This window comes from Urocitellus parryii, chromosome 5 (genome assembly GCF_045843805.1).
Source record: "Urocitellus parryii isolate mUroPar1 chromosome 5, mUroPar1.hap1, whole genome shotgun sequence".
In the NCBI taxonomy this organism is placed as follows: Eukaryota; Metazoa; Chordata; class Mammalia; order Rodentia; family Sciuridae; genus Urocitellus; species Urocitellus parryii.
Window position 1 is genome coordinate 135,829,715 of NC_135535.1, and position 22,037 is coordinate 135,851,751.

General features: G+C 39.7%; 2 pseudogenes; both read right to left on the reverse strand.

The window, feature by feature from the left end:
- Positions 1-548: 548 nt before the first annotated feature.
- LOC113176618 (calcineurin subunit B type 1-like) lies at positions 549-18,434 on the reverse strand (annotated as a pseudogene).
- Positions 18,435-18,472: 38 nt separating this feature from the next.
- On the reverse strand, positions 18,473-20,770 carry LOC144255064 (RNA exonuclease 5 pseudogene; annotated as a pseudogene).
- Between the last annotated feature and the right edge of the window lie 1,267 nt (positions 20,771-22,037).

Here is a 22,037-nt window from a genome sequence, read left to right on the forward strand (position 1 = left end):
ATTTGCACTTAAGAGTGTTTTCTGAAGCGGTTCCTCATAACAGCCTGACACCTGGCTCAAACAGTACAAACTTCTATCTATATATAAAACTGATGTTCTGCTTAGCACTTTTGTACTCTTATCATTTTGCTTCTGAATCAAGAATATTAAATTAAAGCCACTCTACTACCTATATAGAAAGCTCCAGATATCTCTATATATACATATTTATATATGTATATGTAGATATTTACATATGTATATATAGATACTTTCTTGTTATAAAATATGAAAAAAAATAAATGAAAAAGCTAAACCCTTCTCTTTCTCTGCCACACGTATATATGCTCTTTCATGATGCTTTAAAGACTTTAAAGTGCTACACTGAGATATTGAGAGAGGAAGAGTTCAATAGCATTTAGTTGGCTTCATGAGGTTCAGGTTGGAAATGTGGCTTCAGAGAGAAGAATACTTCCATTTAAATACACAGAGAGCATTGCTGGACATTTTGAGCAAATCTTCAGAGATGGAGAAGAAAGCAAGAGTACTGGATGGTACTCTTCAGAGAGCTACCCATCTACCACCATCTTTTCATGGATATCTAGGCCACCTACAACAGCACAGAATTCTTTAAAGGATATTTTCCCATCCCCCTCCTAATCTGTATTTATTATGTTTTTTGTCTACAATTTTCTGTAACTGTGTATCTTTCAGATTGTTCCCCACCATCATTTTCAACACCTGGACGAATTCCCCACTGGAAATATAACCATCTTTATCCAAGTCATAGACACAGAAAGCAAACTTCAACTTGTGCTCCCTATCTCCTCTGTCACTGCACTGAGAGACTCCCTCAATGATCTCTTTCAAATTCTACTTCACCATTCCCATCCGCGTCAAATATATCTATCACTCGTTGGATTAAAAGATTCTGTTTACAAAATTAAAATTCAAAAAAATTAAATTTAAAATTACAAAATTAAAATATCTGAATTACAGTGAGGCAGAGACAGGAACTTTTCCACATTTCAAGAACCAGAACTGTCCAAAGCCAACTTCTTAAATCTCTTCCCCAGCCTTTTCATTGCCTAAGCATCAAAGTGTTAAGTACATTTCCAAAGGGTAACTTGCCTCGTTTCCCAGTTCGCTTGGCAGGTCGGCGGCCCACCTGCGCGGTGAGGAGCAGGCTCGGTCTGACAGGAGGCAGCAGGGGTGGTGGCCTTGGCCCTCTGGGGATGGGGTGCAGGCTGGGGAAGGGGAAGTGGCGCCTTGGCCGGAGCAGGCTGGGTAACTGAGCACGCAAGGGAGTGGTCAGGGCGGGGAAAAGGTTCAGATTCAGAGAGAGAGAGAGAGCACAGGATGAGAGATCCCAAGAGGGAGAAGAGGCCCAGAAGCAGAGAGGAGGGAAAACCGGGCCTAGAAGGCGGCATGTCTCAGGGGCTGCAGCCTTGTGCTCCCGCAGAGCTAGAGCTGACCTGCAACCCCAAAGCAGGAAAAATGGGCAGGGTGGGAGAGGGGGGCATCAAGCCGAGCGCAGCGGTGTGCAGGAACAAGAGCGGAGATCTTGGTTTTCTAGAGAAGATACACCTTTATGCTCTTTAATTGGATCTTAAATTAAGGGTCACTGGCTCTGTTTGAGGCTTGCTTGGCCCTGTGGCTCTGGGCCTGTATTGGCACCTGGCCTCTGGGTTCTAGTAGGTTGGCTCATTTCTCTGAGCTTTTCCTTCAGATATATATAGGGCCGTGATGATACAAGTTTAACTGAGCCCTTCAATCTTTTCTCTTCCCAACATTTTTCTTGTTCTGGTTCCTTGTTCTGTGCACTGGGGTTGGAGCTCTAGGTTTCAGGTCCTGTCTCTATTTAAAGTCTTTGGATCTTTTACTGGTCACTGATGAAAAGACCGGATTCCATCTTCATTCTCTGGGTTAAGGAGTATCTTGAGTCCCAGGTTGTAAGTTCAGGACATGAGTCCTCTTATCTGGCCTTTGGGGTTCAGTGTTGGTCTCAGGACTCAAAGTTCGACCTAATGCTGAGGAATCCCGACAAAAGATGGGAGGAAGTGAGACTAAGTATAAGACAAAGGTAATGACTCAGAACTCCAAACCAGGGGACCACTACATCAGTATCTGCTTGGTAGACTGGGGGACCAGATCAGGGTCTTCTTCCTCCTGACCTGGATGACTTTTGGAAGTGACTTCACCTTCCTGAAAAGAGACTTTGCTCTTTACTAAGTGGTTGGTCTTCAGAAATGACCTCACTTATCTGAGCCTCAGTTTTCTTATCAGTAATATGAGGATCTGAAAAGCACACACATACAAGGAATTCCTGTTTAGTTGACAAGCATGACTAGCTTGTCCTAGCAATGCTATTTTGAGGAAGCAGTTCTCCTGCCAGCCTCTCAAGACCAGGACCATCCTGTGGGACTTCTGAAAACTCCCTGGAGGAAGTGCTTCCCTCATTCCCAGCCAGGGGCAAGGAGTGGAGCCCTGCTCTGTGGTGGTAAAGAAAAGAAATGGGCTTTCCCGGGTATATTTCCCTACACCTTGACCCATTCAGCTCACACTGACCCAGCCCTCCTGCCATCCTTAGGCCAGAGTAGACCAGCTCCACTGCACAGGCCAAGAAGCACAGAGCTCTCCTCCATCTTGTTAGCACCTCTGACCCAGAGGCCTCCATTGAGCAAATGTGAAATTGACATTTCAAGAGGCAAGTATGAATTTGTTTCCAGAAAATGCTGACTTTTGATGCTGAAATTATTAAAATTCTAGACTATGATGCTGAAATTATTAAAATGCTGAACTATGGTCAGATAAACACTAATAGTCACACTATTATGTACTTAAAAGGTACAAAAAAAAGATATGTTAAATGATTATCTGAGCACATTCACCCCACCCATGTAGCCACCATCAGACTTTCCAAGGCCTTCAGCCTTGCCCAGGGCTGTCCCCTCCATGTCATACCTACCAGACATCCACTTCCACCCCCTGACTGCAGAATCAGTTGGTCTCTGGCCTGTTCAATTTTCTGCCCCTTCTATAGCCCCCCTCCTCCCCCTCTTGGCTTGTTTCTGTCATTTTTCTGCAGGGTTTTGCCTAGTCTATGTCCTATTCTGAATCAGCTGTCCCAAGTTGCAATCATCTTTGCTCTTTCCTTTGAGATGCAATTTCCATTGACTGGCCCATCTTGAAGAAACAGCTGGAGATTTAAGAAATTTTGACTCATGACTAATAAGACTTTAAGATGTGTGCTTTGGGACAAACCACTTATTCTGGCATAAAATAAGGTTTTTAACCCCATGTTATTTTTTTCCAGAGATGTTGTGAGCAGGAAAGTGTGAAAATGAGAATGTCAGTTTCTACCTATAGTGAAAAACCACCTGTCATATACTTGTAATGAAGAGGTATTTATTTATTTATTTATTTATTTATTTATTTATTTTTGAGGGGGGCACTTGTTGAATATGGAGTCTTCATCATGGAGACCGGTAGGACCTCTCTGTAACAGTTTAAGAGAGGGTTTATAGGGAATTTGAATTTGTGCTTTGTGATTTTGAGGAGGACTCAAGGAAGCAGGAGACTGATCTGGGGTGGATGCTGTCAAGAAGCACGATGTCTTGATTTTTTTCTGGAAATAGGGAGGAACGAAATTTCATTTTGCCTAAGGACATGCTACAAGCCAAAAGCCATGGAGCACAGTCTATAGAACTTGACCTAGAAAATAGAATCATATTCAGTGTTAATTGCTACACACACATTTATTGACCCTTTTTTAAATCATGATGTTTTACCTTCATAATGTCAAATAAATGATAGAGAGGGCTGGTTCAGCAAAGGAAAACTATCAGGCAAAGTAATCTGTAATTTCCTTGTTCTGTTGTGGTGGTATTTAGTGTTAGAATTGGAAAAGACTAACAAAATCTAAGCAAAAGATTACTTTAGTATGTAGAAAATTTTAAACAAATGTATAGTACTATATAATACTCATTTATACATATGTTATACTAAAATTTTGTCTTCCTTACTCTAACATTAGAAGAACTAATGTCTAAATTTTTTAATGAATTTCCAAAATCAATGTTCATAATGAATATTAGAGATAATTTTTATGGTTATTCTTCATTTTTTAATTCTATTACTTAATTTTTATAAGGATGCTTTTGTTTTATTGCATTATTTAAGGTGAAAATATGATAGTTTGATATACATGTAGAGGAAGGTAGTGAAATGATTACTATAGGCAAGCATATTGAACATATTCATCAACTTTCATAGTTACTTCTTATTTTATATATATGTGTGTCAGGAGCACTCTCTTGGCATTCTTTTAATATGCAAAACAGTATTATTTAATATTATTTATATATTATATAAACATATACAAGATGAATAAATAGGGTAGCCTTATAAATTATCATGAAAACAGGGCACTTTCTGTAATGAGAGATGATTTTTAGTACATCAAACAAACAGAGTTTGTCCTGGGCTAATGGAAACATTTATTCACCCCAGAAAAGATTCTAATAACTTCATACATAGAGAGTAAGGGAGGGAGTTTTCATTCTGCTTCACAGAATCTGAGAGACTTCCTGAGCACAATTCTCTCTGGGTTCTGTCTTACTAGAAGAGAGTGTATCCCAGACATCAGATGTGAAGTAGATGCTTACATGAGGTATATTTGTTGTAGGGAACACACAGTAGCAGTTTCACCTAATCAAACGAAAGTTGAAAGTCTAAAAAAAAGAAGAGACCAAGAAAGTAAATTGATTTATAAAAGCTTTGTTAAGTTTTTAAATCAGAACAAAATTCTTGAAGCTATTTCTTAATAGAAGTTGTTTCAATTAAAACTGAAACAAAACTATAAATTACTTCTATAAATTCAATTATGACTAAATCTACCACTTTTTAATAGTTTTGAATTTGGTTTACTATAAGATATATGCTTTTTATTTTCCAAATGATAAGCTACAACCATTTATTGTTAGGTTTATGAATCATCAGAAAAAAAATTCTAAAATGTGGTTTTACTCACTTATTTGCATGACACATTAACCCAAAAGTTATGACTGTGTATTAATCAAAAAAGTAACAACAATAGAAGTTTTCTCTTGTCTAGTCACATTCAACAAATATTCACCACAGTGATTTGGTCATAGTTGTTTAAATATATTTAAACCTAGGCTTCTGAAGTCCTGTTTCCCTCCTTGAATTTGTTTTACTTCTAATAAATAAAAGGAAATAAAAACTTAAATCTTTCTCCTTTATTCTGCCCCTTAAACTGACTTCTATAAATGAACTAACCGTCTATTAGTCTCTCTCTCTCTCTCTCTCTCTCTCTCTCTCTCTCTCTCTCTCTCTCTCTCTCTCTCTGTGTGTGTGTGTTTTCCCTTTCTTATAAGATAAAAGTAAAAGAATAGTTTCAGTATACATATTCTACTAAGTTTCCTGGGCCAAATTTTGGATCTATACAAGTTGAATTTCAAACATGGTCTATAGCAAATTAAGGTCAGTGATTAAAGATTTTCTTAAATTTAGGAAAACACAGAAATTTGCTTCAGAATAAGGATTTTGTTAAATGATACTTAATGAAATAGTTTATAGAATTGTTAGTACCCTAGAGGGGAATTATTATAAAATCAATACAGTACAAAAATCCAATAGAACATATAAATAGAATAGGTTATCATAATTAAAATAAATAATAGGAAGTTAAAAGTATAGTGGTATGTGCTATATAAAGCTAATTCAGAGACATTCCATTAATGATAGTTGAGATTCCAAATAGTAAATGACACTGGTTGAGATTCCAAATAGTAAATGACATAGAGGTTCAAAAAATGACTTAAAATAGATAAGAAAATGAAAAAAATATATATTTGTTTCCAAAAAATATAGATTAATCTTGTGCTATTTCTGACTTGAGAACTTAGAGACATTTTAAAATAGACAAGCAAAAGAGAGCTACTGGGAAACTAATATCTTGTATTTGCTAGGGAAAAAAAAGTGAGAACACTATTTAAAATACATTAAATCATGCTGCTATATAAAATAAATTGTTATCCTGGCTCTAAAACCCTGAATATTGTTGCCCATAAATTTAGATGAAAATAAAATTACTTTCTATATCCCTCATCAATCCCTGTATCACAGACCATCAAATTCTTTGGTGTACTAAAAGACCCAGTAGTAGATATTTCTAACAAGTTCTAAGTCCTTTCCCATCTCCAAATGTACAACTGTTGCATTAAAACCATCATCATGAGAGTACTCATCTATTTTGAGGTGCATTTCCTAAAATCAAATAAATAGTGTTTTGTGAATGGAAATTGGAAATAACATATTAACCATGCTCTATTCTAACATACTCCAGAACACTTTTCCATATCCATGGTTAAATTACAGCTGACCTCTACATCAGTATGTCAATGCAGAAAGCAATGCAACAAAAAATAATCTATGGGATATGAGTACTATGTGGCTTTCTCTGACGATACAGTTTTCTTTCGTTAATAAACTTCAAATCTTCTCTACATATACTCTTAAAGGAAAGAGGTGATCCTTAAGGTTAAAACTTTGTTCCTTCAATGGAACAACATAGAAGCCATAGTTAACAACCAATGTTCCAAAGATATCCATCTCATCTATTATGAGTTGAATTGTGTCTCCTGAAAACTCATATGTTGAAATATTCTCAGATTCAAATTGTGACTGGGTTTGAAAATAGGATGTTACATAGTTATGTTAAATAAGGTAGTGGGGTGCAGTGGCACATGCCTGTAATTGTAGCGACTCAGGAGACTGAGGCAAGATCTCAAATTCAAGTAAGCCTGGGCAACTTAATGAAAACAAAGAATTGGAGGTATAAATAAGTAGTAGAGTGTCCCTGGGTTAATTCCCAGTTCACATCTTTAAACAAAGTTAAATGAGGTCCTTAGGGAGGGCTCTAGTCAAATATTACTTATGTCCTCAAGAGAAAAAGAAATTAGCATACAGACATTCAGAGGAAAGACCGTGGGGGAAATACCAGGAAAATAGAGCTATCTCCTAGAGAGGAAAAGATGTTTTAGAAGAAATCAAACCTTGGTCTCTGACCAAAAACGTGATCTCAGATGTCTAACTTTCACTTTTTTGACCAGATAAATTTGTGTCACCCAATCTGTGGTCTAATGTGATCTCTAGTGAACTAATACAACACTTCTACCTACCCCACCAGGAATGAAAACATTGAAAAGGACTGGGCTTCATGTCACATTTACATTATCTTAATTAATGAAAGCGGCATTTAACTCAAGAAAAATATGATACTTGACTCAGTTATTCAAAATGACATTTCACTAGTTATTTTTATCATATTATCTTTCAAAAACTATTTTATTTTCAGTTAGAAGCTACTCTTCCACAAAAAGAATATGAGTCTGTATTCTCTAAGTTCATTTTCAGCTAAATCCATGAGTGAAAAGACAGAATTGCCCAAGCAAAACAGATTTATTACTTGCAGTTTAAAAATTGGATTTAAAATCATAATGTCAATATATGAATCATATATTTAAACTTTTTCTCATTTTAATATATATACTACGTATCATTTGCTTAACAATTTATCATGACACATCCCTACATATTTTTATAATATATAAATTCACCTTTTTATTCAACTGCACAGGTAAAATATGGCATACACCATAATCTTTGTTTGTAAGTCAGTGGCCTAAGACTAAGCTGTGATTATTAGTTTATTCTGAGAAATTAGTTGTGTCACTCACTATTTTTACCATCTTAAGAAAACACCCCACCTCTGTTTCTTAAACTCCCCAATTAAAGATATAATGACAAGTCTAGTACTCAACTTACAAAATTGTTGTAAAACAAGATAAGTCACAAGAGGTCAAAGACCCCAAATAGCACCTGATACCCATTAATAAATTAATTATACTAATCATTAGCAAAATAATTATTATCTTCAGGATCAATAGCAAGGCAAACATTCCAAATTTGCAAATTTTATATAAGTTATGTAAGATATTTCTACAATTTAAAATTGGATACATTTCCAGTCTATGCTTCTTACTTTATTAATCTTCTTTTTAAAAATATCATGATTCATCACAGTCTATTTTATAAGCAGAAATATATAGATACACACTTGCACATAAACATGGATGCATGCACATGCATGTAATATAATTTTTAATGTAGGAGGAAGATGATTGGAGAACTTGAAAATACTGTTTTGCCTATGTCTTATTTTGATATATCAACAATGACTTCATATTACAAAAGTGCAATCCTTAGAACCTAGTGGAAAATTGTGAATTTTTTTTGTAATTCATCAATAAAGGATTCTGAAGAATTGACAGGGTCTAATTTCTGTAATGGAACCACAGGTATTCTGATTCCAGAACATAGTTGGGTCTGTGTGGGGTTAAAATGTGAATCCTAAAGCCAGAACAGGGCCAGTATTTAGTTGATACATGCTTACATATTGTTTTTTTATATTGATTTTATTTTTTTAAATACAGGACAGTGGAATGCATTACAATTCTTATTACACATATAGAGTACAATTTTTCATATCTCTGGTTGTATACAAAGTATATTCACACCAATTCGTGTCTTTATACATATACTTTGGATAATAATGTTTATCACATTCCACCATCATTTCTAAACCCATACTCCTTCCCTTCCCCTCCCATCCTTCTGTCCTATCTAGAGTTTGTCTATTCCTCCCACATTTTCCCTCCGTACCCCACTATGAATCAGCCTCCTTGTATCAGAAAAAACATTTGGCATTTGGTTTTGGGGATTTGCTAACTTCACTTAGCATTATCTTCTCTAACTCCACCCATTTACCTGCAAATGCCATAATTTTATTCTCTTTCAGTGCTGAGTAATATTCCATTGTGTATATATGATACATTTTTTTATATATCTATCATCTATTGAAGGGAATCTAGGTTGGATCCACAGTTTAGCTATTGTGAATTGTGCTGCTATAAACATTGATGTGGCTGTGTCCCTGTAGTATGCTGTTTTTAAGTCCTTTGGGTATAGACCAAGGAGAGGGATAGCTGGGTCAAATGGTGGTTCCATTCCCAATTTTACAAGAAATCTCCATTCTGCTTTCCATATTGACTGCACCAATTTGCAGTCCCACCAGCACTGTATGAGTGTGCCTTTTCCCCTACATGCTCGCCAACTCTTATTGTTGTTTGTCTTCATAATGGCTGCCATTCTGACTGGAGTGAGATGATATCTTAGAGTAGGTTTGATTTGCATTTCTCTAATTGATAGTGATGGTGAACATTTTGTTTTCATATATTTGTTGATTGATTGTATATCATCTTCTGAGAAGTGTCTGTTCAGGTCCTTGGCCAATTTATTGATTGGGTTACTGGTTTCTTTCTTTCTTTTTTGTGCTTAGCTTTTTGAGTTCTTTATATACCTTAGAGATTATTGCTCTATCTAATGTATGAGGGGTAAAAATTTGCTCCCAGAATGTAGGCTCTCTTTTCACCTCACAGATTGTTTATTTTGCTCAGAAAAAAAAAAGCTTGATTTCATCCCATTTACTGATTCTTGGTTTTAATTCTTGCACTATAGGAGTCTTATTAAGGAAGTTGGGGCCTAATCCCACATGATGAAGATTAGGGCCTACTTTTTCTTCTATTAGATGCAGAGTCTCTGGTTTAATTCCTAGGTCCTTGATCTATTTTGAGTTAAGTTTGTGCATGGTGAGAGATATGGGTTTTATTTCATTTTGTTGCATATGGATTTCCAGTTTTCCCAGCACCATTTGTTGAAAATGCTATCTTTTCTCCAGTGCATGTTTTTGGCACCTTAGTCTAATATAAGATAATTATAATTTTGTGGCTGGGGATATAGCTCAGATGATAGAGTGCTTGCCTTGCAAAACAAAATAGGTGAAAGACCTCTACAATAACAACTATAGAGCATCCAACTAAATTCATCCAATTAAAGAAATTGAAGGAGATGTCAGAAAGTGTAAAGATATCCCATGTTGTTGGATAGGCAGAATTAACGTTGTCAAAATGGCCATAATACCAAAAGTGCTATACAGATTTAACAGAATTCCTATGAAAATCCCAATGACATTCTTCATAGAAATAGAAAAGGCAGTCATGAAATTTACTTGGAAAAATAAGAGACACAGAAATCTTTAACAAGTGAAGTAGGCGGCATCATAATACCAGACATTAAACTATACTACAGAGCCATATTAACACAAATGTCATGGAATTGACACCAAAACAGACCCATAGACCAATGAAACAAAATAGAGGACACAGAGACAAATCCGCATAATACAGTTATCTCATACTAGACAAAGGCACAAAAATCAACTCAAAGTGGATCAAAGACTTAGGCATTATAACAAAGACCCTGCATTTAATAAAAGAAAAAGTACGTCCAAATCTATCTTAGGAACCTACTTCCTTAACAAGAAACCTAAAGCACAAGAAGTAAAATCAAGAATCAATAAATGGGATGTTATCATCCTTGGAAACAATCAATAATGTGAACAGAGAACCTACAGAATAGGAGGAAATCTTTATTACATGCACCTCAGATACAGCATTAATCTCCAGGATATATAAAGAACTCAAAAGACTCAACACTAAAAATCCCCCAATAACACTGTCAATAAATGGGCTAAGGAACTGAATAGACACTTCACAGAGGAAGAAATACATTCAATCAACAAATATGAAAAAGTGTTCAACATCTCTAGCAATTAGTGAAATACAAATTAAAAATATTCTATGATTTCCTCTCACTCTAGCCACAATGGCAATTTTCAAGAATACAAGCAACAATAAATGTTGGCAATGATGTGGTGAAAAAGGTACTCTCATACATTGCTGGTGGGACTGCAAAGTGGTGTAAACATTATAGAAAGCAATATGGAGATTCCTCAGAAAATGTAGAATGGAACCACCATTTGACCCAGCTATCCCACTCCTCAGTTTATACCCCAAATACTTAAAATCAGCATACTACAGTGACACAGCCACATCTATGTTTATGGCAGCTCAATTCACAATAGTCTGTGTAACTAACCTAGATGCTCTTCGATAGATGAATGGATAAGGAAAATGTGGTATATATACACAATTGAATATTACTCAGCCTTAAAGAAGAATGAAATTATGACATTTTGAGGTGAATGGATGGAGCTGGAAGATAACATGCTAAGCAAAATAAGCCAATCCCCCAAAACCCAAGGCTGAACATTTTCTTTGATATGTGGATACTAATTCACAATAAGAGGTAGGGGAGCTATGGGGAAAGGTAGATACTTTGGATTAAGCAGAGGGGAGTAAAGGGAGTGGAGAGGCTATGGGGGTAGGAAGGGTAGTAGAATGAATTAGGCATTATTACCTGTGGGGACAAGTGCATGGAGTACCGCATTCATGGCGTACATTAAGGGCATCCCATGTGGTGGCAGGCCGCTTACCCTGTAGGCACAGCCCCGGGCATGAGGCCATGTGTTGCAGTCCCTGTGCTTGCTCCATGGCCCACTCCTCAATTGGTCACTGCAAGGATGGTTAGCAGAAATTGAATTGGTGGTTGCCTGTATTCTGCTTAGCTAATGCCTGAGTATGTGTGTGTGTGTGTGTGTGTGTGTGTGTGTGTGTGTGTGTATGTGTGTATTAACTGCGCAATAAAATCAGACCTGCTTCCTGCTTGGTCTCTGGAGGTCTTTATTAGTGACTCCGCAGCCACATTCTCCTCTACCTTGTTCTGTGGATCTCTTCTCTGGATGAGACAGAGCCCATATAATTATCCTATGTACATATATGCTTACATGACTGAAGTGATTCTATATCATGTACAACCAGAAGAATAAGAAGTTATTCTCCATTTATGCATGAGGTGTCAAAATGCATTCTACTGTCAAGTATAACTAATTACAACAAATTAGAAAATAAAGTTTATAAAAAGTAAAAAATAAATAAATAAATGAAAAGAATTACTATAAACCCAGTTGATGTCCACAAAAGAAATGCTTGATATCTGAGGCAAAACTCCCACACAGTTGGTGTTAGGAATATTGAGTGAATTGTGTGAAAAAAAGGAAAAGGTGGGGTTTTTTGTTTGTTGGTTAGTTTTTTGTTTGTTTGTTTGTTTGTTTGTTTTTGCTATAGCTTAGATGGCATTTTGGCTATATTTATTAAAAGGATACCTATAGCATTATGATACATACTAAACTACTTATTGATTAAACAATATATCCAGAGTTTGCTTCAAAATAATCAGAAAATAAAAGCAAAAGTCATAGTAGCTATGAATTGTTAGTTAAAATCTGAGTGACAGGTAAAAGTTCATAAGTTTTCTTGTGGTTTTGATAAATTTACACATAACAATGAAGATTTTCTAAAAAGAATATGTATATACCTGTATTTTTTTATATTTATTTTTTAGTTGTAGATCAACACAATACCTTTTTATTTATTTTTATGTAGTGCTGAGAATGAAACCCAGGGCCTCACACGTGCTAGGTGAGTGAATGCTCTACTGCTGAGCCACAACCCCAACCCCTGTACTTGTAGTTTTACCACAAAGTCTTTCTTCCAAATACCAAAAAATATTTTGCTTCAAGTTCACTGTCCAAATATTACATATTGCTACTAAACCATTTTTCATTTACAACTAATGAAAAGTAGAGAGATTCTGACCATGGCAATATACAGGGAAGCGTTCCTCTAGTGAGCATACTCCCAGGGGGTAACTGGCACTTTGTTTCCCACCCTTAGAATGTCCTGCAGTTTCTCCTAGGAACCAGCAAGATAACTAATACATGTGCTATGTCCAGATGCTGTGGCAATGCCGCTAGAGTCTTATCAGCCCTGAACTTGATCTTAGGCACACAGCTCCTAGGAATAAAGGAACTCTCTGGTTGGACAACCAGAATGTTTCACTGAGCCTAAACCTGTCCACATAACAGTAACTTAATACAATAGACTTTCTTGAGAGATACACAAAGCTCCTGACATTGCACATTGCAACTTAGTATGTAACTGAGGAATAAACTGCGTAATGTTGCTAAGTTTGGAACCTGCCTAGCAATACAAAGAACAATATGTACCAATTATGCCAATGACCTAAAGTAACATATTGATATAAATCAACCTGGCAGCTTGGCAGCTTGGCCCTTCAGCCATTCTGCCATGTTTCCTTCCTCTGCATCTTGTCTCTGTGCCTCCCTTTTTTTTCCTTACAGAAAAGTACCATAACATGTTCATTTAAATTAAAAGTTTCCAGGAGTCCAGTCTGTGTGATTGCTAGTCCCTCCTCTAGTGTAAGAATGAGGTGAATCAAATCCAAAGGAGAGAAGTCAGACTTCTCTGAAGATCCTGAAGGGTACCCAGAACTTCCAACTATCTGGTATCTAACTACTCTGGAAATCAAGGCCTTCATTAAATGTTTAATACAACTCATTAATTCAGGGATTCAACAGCAGTAGTCACATTCCCTTTGTCTTAATTTTCCATACTGTCTGGATCATCAGTCAGTGGTGTATACTGCTCTGGGAACCACCTCTGGCCTAGCCTTGGAAATACTGGTTTCCCTAGTGTTTTCCAGGTTCTTCCCACAATTGTTCTTCCAGTTTGCTGAAACATTGCTTCCAAGTCAAATGTGCAAGCATTTTTCCTTAACCCTTTGAAATCCATGGCAACAGCCAGCTCTGGATCCAATGTTGCTACACCTGAGCCTGTGTCTTCCTTGAGCCCTGAGAATTCCCTGGCCAGCCACCCCGCCAAAAGTGCAGCAGGTGCAGCCCATGCCAGTGGATGATCCCTACAAACCTGGGAAGAAGTTGTAAGGGAAGATTTTTTTAAAAACTCAAGTGAAGTACCAAGTCACCTACAAATGCTCAGAAATCAGAAAAAATCCAAAGATCAGAGCACATGCAATGGCATATTTCAAGCATTGAAAGAGAAATACTGCCAAACCTGCATTGCTATATACATCAAAGTTACTCTTCAGAATCAAAGTGTTGTTCTCAAATTTGGGACCCCCAAAAGACCACCAGAGACCAAAATCGATGTAAGCAGCAAAGAGGTGTCTATTGCGAGCTAGCTGGGTCCTCTGGGTGCACACAGCCACTGGTGACGCTGAGAGGCCCCCAGCCCAGGGTTTGCAGCAGTTTTATACATTCTTTGGAGAAGGCAGGGACCCCCACATACATCATAGCATCTCTTGGCAAATCATCACACACTGCGGGAAAATCAAATAACAACTCTAAAACATGATTAGCACATTCACTGGGGGGAACAAGTTGGGTACTGATGATTGGTTACTACAAGAGGGGGATTCATTTGAACTGATGGGTTTATGCCAAGAGTGGTGTTCTTGATGAACTACATGGTTTTCCAACACCATAAACTACTGGGAGGGTCATCTGGCATCCCAGGTATTTCCCTGTTTCATGCTGATTGGTGGCTGCTAGCGGGTTGCTATGGGTCCCCACCTAGCCTGTAAGGGACACCTGGCCCAGCATATCTCTCCTGTTATTTGTAGATAAACCACTTAGCAGGGTGGGAATGTGCCCAGGAGTGCTCTGTGGGTCTTTCCAAGGAAAAAAGTCATGTCCCTTCCTTGCACAAGCTTTGCTCTGAGGTAGAGGCTGGTTTTTCAGAGGGGCAGGATGTAGGAAAGATGGTGGAATGAGACAGACATCCTTATCCTAAGTACATGTATGAAAACACAAAAGGTGTGACTCTACTTTGCATACAACCAGAGACATGAAAAAATGTGCTCTATTTGTGTAATATGAATTGAATTGCATTCTGCTGTCATATATAACAAATCAGAATAAATAAAATTTAAAAATGCATCATAAAGTAAGTGAAATATAGAAAAAATTGTGATACATTTTATAATGAAATATTGTATGACTGCTAAGAAGAATAAGAAAAAATATATGTCCACTGAGGTAAGACAACCTCTAAGATATCAGGTGAGAAGAACCAAGGGCAGAAGAGTGTACACAGTGTTATTTATTGAAAATGAATCAGGTATTTTGAAATATTTAATATAGTTGTCAATCACAGCGATCCTACCAGGCTGTGGAATACTGAAAGTAAGTCATTTCTCTTATCCAAGGGCACCCCCCCATACCTATTACCCATCCTCTTGCCATGTTCCCTCCGCTATGCCCTTCCAGGGCTCTGGTAACCACTATTCTCTGTATTCTATCAATTTTATTTTATTTTAATTATTAAATTTTTTTAAAAAATATTTTTAATTTTTTTTAAAAAGGAGACCTTGTTTTTTGTTAACCTTATATGCATCCTGTTTTAATATTTATCATCTACACTCATAACATTAAAACATAAGGATGAAAAGCAGTAAAACCAAAACGAAGAAGAGCATTTGAATCAGGCTTTACAAGAAAATAGCATAGATCTCTTTTTGGCTCATGCTTACAGTACAGCTAGGTCCAGAGATGCAGGAAGCTCCTTGATGGAGTAAGCCACTGAGCAGATGACTCACCTGAAAGTGGCTGTGTTTTGCAAATACTTATCTGCCAGCACTGCTTTATTGCAACGGAGTCCTTGGGCTGGTTCTGAGCCTCTAACTGGACCTTCAGGACAGACACAGGCAGGATCTGGGCAGTGTCATGTAAGCAAGGGGCATAGGAGAAATCATGAATGTGGATACCGCCCAGAACCAGGGACCTTGCTAGATATGGAGGCCAGCTAGGCAGAAAGCGGGTGGCAGGAAGCTCTGAAAAAATTAGTTGAGGTAGGTGCAGCTTTCTAAGTGATTTTTCCTCTGGTGTTTGGAGACATGTTAAAGTGCCTTAGAAAAGTCTACTGATTTGAAAGAGGACATCCTTGTTCCAGTTTTTAGAGGGAATGCTTTCAATTTTTCTCTGTTTTAGGATGATGCTGACCTTGGGGTTTGCATATATAGCTTTTATGAGGTTGAGGTCTGTTCCTTCTATTCCTAGTTTTTCTAGTATTTTGAACATGAAGGGGTGCTGTATTTGTCAAATGCTGTTTCTGCCTCTATTGAGATGATCATATTATTCTTGTTTTTAAGTATATTGATGTGATGAATTATGTTTATTGATTTCTGTATGTGAACCCCACTTCATTGAGGCACACTATCTTTTTAATATGTTTTTGTACGCTATTTGCCGGAATTGTATTGAGAGTTTTTGTATCAATGTTCATTGTGGATATTGATATGAAGTTCTCTTTCCTTGATGTGTGTTTGTATGGTTTTGGTATCAGAGTGATATCAGCTTCACAGGGTTTTCATATTCCATGAAACATTTAGAGCAGAATTGGTGTTAATTCTCCTTTGAAGGTCTTATAGAACTCGGCTGAGAATCGATCTGGTCCTGGACTTTCCTTGATTGGTAGGCCTTAGGTATATTCCCACCACAAAAATCTAACAAAGAAAAGAAAATGTTAACTATTCTGAAGTGATAGACATGTTAGATGATTTGAGCTATTATTTCACAGCATTCACATATAGCAAAACATCATGTTATGCAACTTAAGCATAACTGACCACATGTATTTTGTCAATAAATTTTGTCAAAAAAAAAAGGGCAGTGACTATGGATTTCTTTCTTGAATGAGTAGGATTTTCTTTTTTAAAAAAATCGTTAAAATCTGTTTTAATTAGTTATACATGACAGTAGAATGCATTTATGCATTTTGATATGTCATAAATAAATAGGGTATAATTTCTCATTTTTCTTCTTGTACACGTTGTCAGATCACATTGGTCATGCAGTCATATGTGTACATAAGGTAATAATGTCTGTTTCATTCTACTATTCTTCCTATCTCCATATCCCTCCCCTCCCTTCACTCTCTTCTACCTAATCTAAAGTAACTTTATTCTTCCCTAGCACCTTGGCCCTGATTGTGAATTAGCATCCACATATCAGAGAATGCATTTGGCCTATGGTTTTATGGGATTGGCTTATTTCGCTTAGCAGATGTTCTCCAACTCCGTCCATTTACCCAGAAATACCATAATTCCCTTCTTCTTTAAAACTGAGTGATATTCCATCAAATATTACATACCACATTTTCTTTATCCAACCTAGGTTGGTTCCATAGTTTAGCTATTGTGAATTGAGCTTCTAAATAAATCTTGGGCCTCCCAGGAATACCATAAGGCCGGTCTATTGCCCCCAGGGTTAGCATTTACCAAGAAATCTATACACAATAGGGATGAGTCATCTCATTGCTGGTCTTAACAAGACAGGGCCATACACAATGGGGGTGAGTCATCACTGGTGTTGCAAGAAGGCAGCTGAACCAGCTTTTCCAGGTTCTCACAAGAGGGTGGAGAATTTCCTTGGGGGTGGGAGGGGTGACAATATGGCATAGGCCGCTCCCCTTCCCGACTTGTCTACCGAGTGTTCCAGGACAGGAGCACTTGGTGAGGAACCCAGAGGACCAGGCCAGGCATCAAAAGGGTCTAGGAGGCCATTGTCTGCGTGAGGCTTTAAGCCTTTCTCCTCCTGGGCAGTGAGAGGACTGACTCGTTGTGACCAAAGTCGCTCCTCACCAATGGCTTCCCAATACTTGTCTCATACTTAGTGTGAGATTGCCCCATCTTTTCGGGGAGACCCCTACCTCGAAACTCTCTTGGCTTGGGGATACTCTCAGTTTTGGTGAACAGACTTAATGCCCCACGTTGGGCGCCAGATGTCGGGGTTTTTAGCCCCACCCCACCCCACCCGCTTCCCTCCTGACCTGCGGGAGATTGGGAGAGCACACCCCGACCATGAGGAACCAAGAAAGGAAGGGCCGGCTGACCGCCCCCCTCCCCCACCCAGCCCTCCCCCACGGGAGGACAATCAGACAAGCCAGGGAGACCAGTCAAAGCAGGATCTCAGTTTATTGAGAAAACACACAGAGCTAATACAAGGCACAGGAGCCAATCAGGATAAAGGTCAGGAGGGTGGGGAGAGTTCATGTGTACACCCATCTCACAGGCCATAATGGGAGACCCCCCTCCCCAGCTGTCCAGAGGGCGGAAGGGTTCTGAGCCTATCCTAGAGGTCATCTGGTTTTTCCTCACAACCCAGGCAACGCCTTCTGGATGATCCCCAGGCGCTTTCTTAGCCACAGGTGGCCCCAGAACTTTTAAAATGTCACATAGCATGAATAGAATTTTAAACGACCGAAGATATCAAACACGTTTACTTTTATTTTGGTTTAATTATAAGTTGTATTTATTTTGTTTCCATTTTACTTATATTTAAAATTCTCTTTTCAATTGGCACATAGTAATTGCACTGACTCAAGGGGCACAGTGTGGCATCTTTTGCGCATGCCATGTAAAAGGATTAGACCCCTTAGCCAGCACACCAACTTCCCACACAAAGCCGTCCACTGAACCAAGAGGCCCAGCAGTCTTTGGAGAAGCTGCAGCCTGACCGTCTTCTCCACCATCGCCCAGGAAGGATGAGAAAAGGCAAGTGGCGAGCCACTCACAAACCCACGCTTGGGCCGGTGCTTTCCTCTTCTTCATCTTTTATTCCCATGAGTCCCAGGCCAGAGAGGGATCCATGAGGGCTAGTGGTTCCTGGCAGGAGGATGACGCAAAGGGTTCCCGGGCTCAGGCTTCGGTAGAGCCTTCCAATCTTGCGGCTCCAGCGCCAGGCTGCACTCTTTGCCTTTTCCGCATTTAAATTCTGCAAGGTCTCCTGCTCCGAGGGAGGAGGTCTCACTCGCAGACCTGCGGGCCTTCTTGATTCAGGTGGTGAGCTCCTAAGCCACGCGTGCAGGTGCCTGGGGGTTAGGGCCTGCCTGCCTTTCAGCTTCCAGTCCTTGCCTGTGAGGACATGGAGGGCCCTCTGGGCATTGCCAAAAGTTTTGAATCTCAGAAAACAGTATTTTTCCTGTCTTCCGCTTTGAGCATCTGGAGGCACGATCACAGCTTCCAGGCCACCAAAGAGGCTCGGTAGTTCCTGAACATGTCCTAAGAAATCTTTACCTACTCCAGACAGATAAATGGTTTCTCGGTTCTCAGGATCTCCTTCCAGCTCCTTAACCAGTGTGTCACAATCCAGAGTGAGTTCTGTCACAGGTCTCTGTACCTTCATGTATACACCTCCCATGGGAACGCCATTCAAGCACTCGATGGCCAGCTGGGCAGCTTCCAGGACTTCATACTCTATGGAGAGATGAGGCTGATGAGTTTCCAGAACGGCAGTCATTGTACGAACTGGGCCAAAGCTCCTAAACAGCCTCTTCAGAGCACTTAGGTTCCAATCTTTGCTCAATGGCCCAGCATAGACAGTGGACATCTCTGTCCACTTCATCCGCATCCTTTGGTTCACTTCCTCAGTGAGGAGAGGTGAAAAAGGCTCCAAAGAGAACCGAATAACGCTGAAGGGGTACAGGCGCACTTGCCTTCTGGCCTGCTCAAAGACCTCTCTGTTGGAAAGGCACTTAACAGTCTCACAATCTTCAGGAGACGGGAGTTCAACATCCTCTGTCTCTCGGGATACAAAAAGGAGCTTGTGATGCCCCGGATCGAAAGATCTTAAAGCACCTCTGTAGGTGAAGTGGAACTTTTCTCTGGCATTTCTTGGGTCTTGGGCTCTCCACAGCGCCTCCAGATTGAGTTCTGCAATCTTCCTTGGGCCATACCTGAGGAAATGTTGAGCCAATTCAAGGGTCGCGGCAGCGTCCTCTGTGGGATCATGACCGTCCCTTTCCGAACGTTGAATGTCCTTCCCCAGTACAGCTTTGGCCAAGAACTTGAGCTTGAATCTTCTGCCCCGCTCTCTGGCATAAAGCAACGAGGTGTCGATAACATACGGGTGGATCATGTGCAGTGCCCGGAGATCCACGTCTAGGGAATGGCCTACCAACACCGCATCAGGAGGAAGCAGTGCTTTTAACCGCCTCTGAACGTCTTTCAGTTTCGTCGTCACCGGCTTAAGCATCTCCTCCGTGATCCCCGAATAGCAGGTGGCGTAGTCTACAATCTCCTCATCGGGCTTCACCAACTCATCCAGGAGACACGAGCCTCCTTCGGCAACCAGGGAGATGCGGGTTAGTTCTCTCCCTTTGGACGTGATGCACATTTCTCCGTCCAGCCCAAAGAGAGGGCTGTTCTCTGTGACAGACCCATCACATCTGGTAGGTACAAAGTTCTCACAGTCGGGAGAACCTTGGAAGGGAAAGTCAAATGTCCTCATCTCCTCCTCTGTCAGAAGGCATCGCAGCAAGCCCACCTTCTGAGAGCCATACTTTTGAATGACCGGGTCATTCTGCAGGTCGACGTCGGGTTTTGTACCGGCAGACGGTACAGATCCTCCCGTGGTCTTAGGCAGATATCCAGCCGCTTGATTTGGTAGCCCGATAACATCAGCTAGAAAAGTCGGTGATGGAGGAGGCAAGCGGAATTTGTGTCTGAAGGCTTTTCGGAGAAATCCAAACTCCAAATAGAACCTGTAGAAGTGGAGTTGACTCATCCCTTGAAGGATGACAACCACTGTTCTGCTCAGTTGCTTTCCGTACAGAAGCTGGCACCACCTGGGTCTCTCAATAACGGGTGCAGCCAGAACTGCATACTTGAGCAGCTCACATAGCTGTTCGTGGGTTATTTCACAGTTTTTGGCCATTACGATGCCAGAAAACCGGGCTCTCTTGGGCTCGGGCTGCCTGTCTTCAAGATCCGAACGGGGTATCCTTGCCTCGGGCGTCCCCATCAGCCAGTCGGGGACGCGTCTCCTCTGGCTGTTCAGCCTCTCGGTCTTCTCCTTCTCTGGCTCCATGATCCTGTATTTGCCTCCTTGTTGAGGAACACTGTCCTTGGTCTAGAAAGCTGTCCCTGGCTTAGAAAGCTGTCCTTGCCTTGATGCCAATCCAGCGAGAGAGAAAACCTTCTTGAGAAGGAGAAAGGATGGTTTATTGCTTGGCCAGCGAAGAAGAAACGATGGTTCTCACATCAGCAGGAGTAGGGGGTTTTTATAGAGGTGATTCAGAGAAAGTGAGATCAGGGAGGAGAGATCAGGGAGGAAAAGATTAGGGAAAAGAAGAACCCAGAGGAGGAGACCAGGGAGGGGGAAAAGAACAGGGAGGAGAAGTTTAGGGAAAAGAAAAACAGAAGATCAGGGAGGAGAAGGGTAGGGGAAAGAAAATCAGGAGGAGAAGGTTAGGGCAAAGAAGATCAGGGAGGAGAAGGTTGGGGAAAAGAAAAACAAACATGTAAGTTTCAAAGCCACTAGGGATGTAGACAAGGCATCCAGTGAACCCCTGTTGCAACTTCAGTAAAATCTTCCCTTTGTATTCCAGTTTATTGCCTCTGGGGGACCTTCACAGTGGATTACCTTCCAGGAGTTTCATGGTTTCTTTACCCAGATTCCTTAAGTTCCAGGGAACAGGACCGTGCCCTGTGTTTCCTATTTTGTCAGAATTGTGCTGTATATGTAGCAAAGACTTGAAAAAGGAAAAAAAAAAGTGTAAAGACAAAAATAACTAAAGGTCTTCAGTGTTTCTATACTCCTACAATCGTGAGTTCCCAAACATTACTGTGAAATACAGGGAGCAGATAAAATTAACCTAAGTTTGCTAATATGAGCTTGAGGCCTCTGTAGGTAAAATGACTACTAAAATGAAAAAGAGGATGACAGCCCAGCAGCTCTGGAGGCTGAGACAGAAAGATCGTGGGTTCAAAGCCTGCCTCAGCAACTTGGAGAGGCACTAAGCAACTCTATGAGACCCTGTCTCAAAATAAAAAATATATATATATATATATATATATATATATATAAAATACAAAATATGGCTGGGGATGTGACTTAGTGGTTGGTTGAGTGCCCCTGTGTTCAATTCCCTGTACCAAAAAAAAAAAAAAAGGATTACCGAACAAGAACCCAGGTCTTTCCTCCCAAAGTCTAGTTTATTTTCTCTTTCATCACAACACATTAAGGGGTACTTTACCATTTGCCCTGTAGTGTGAATGGGTTCATTGAATTATTGGGTTGTTTTCATTGTGGCATCTTAATCCTTGTGTTCCAAGCGTAATGATCAGATCAGGGT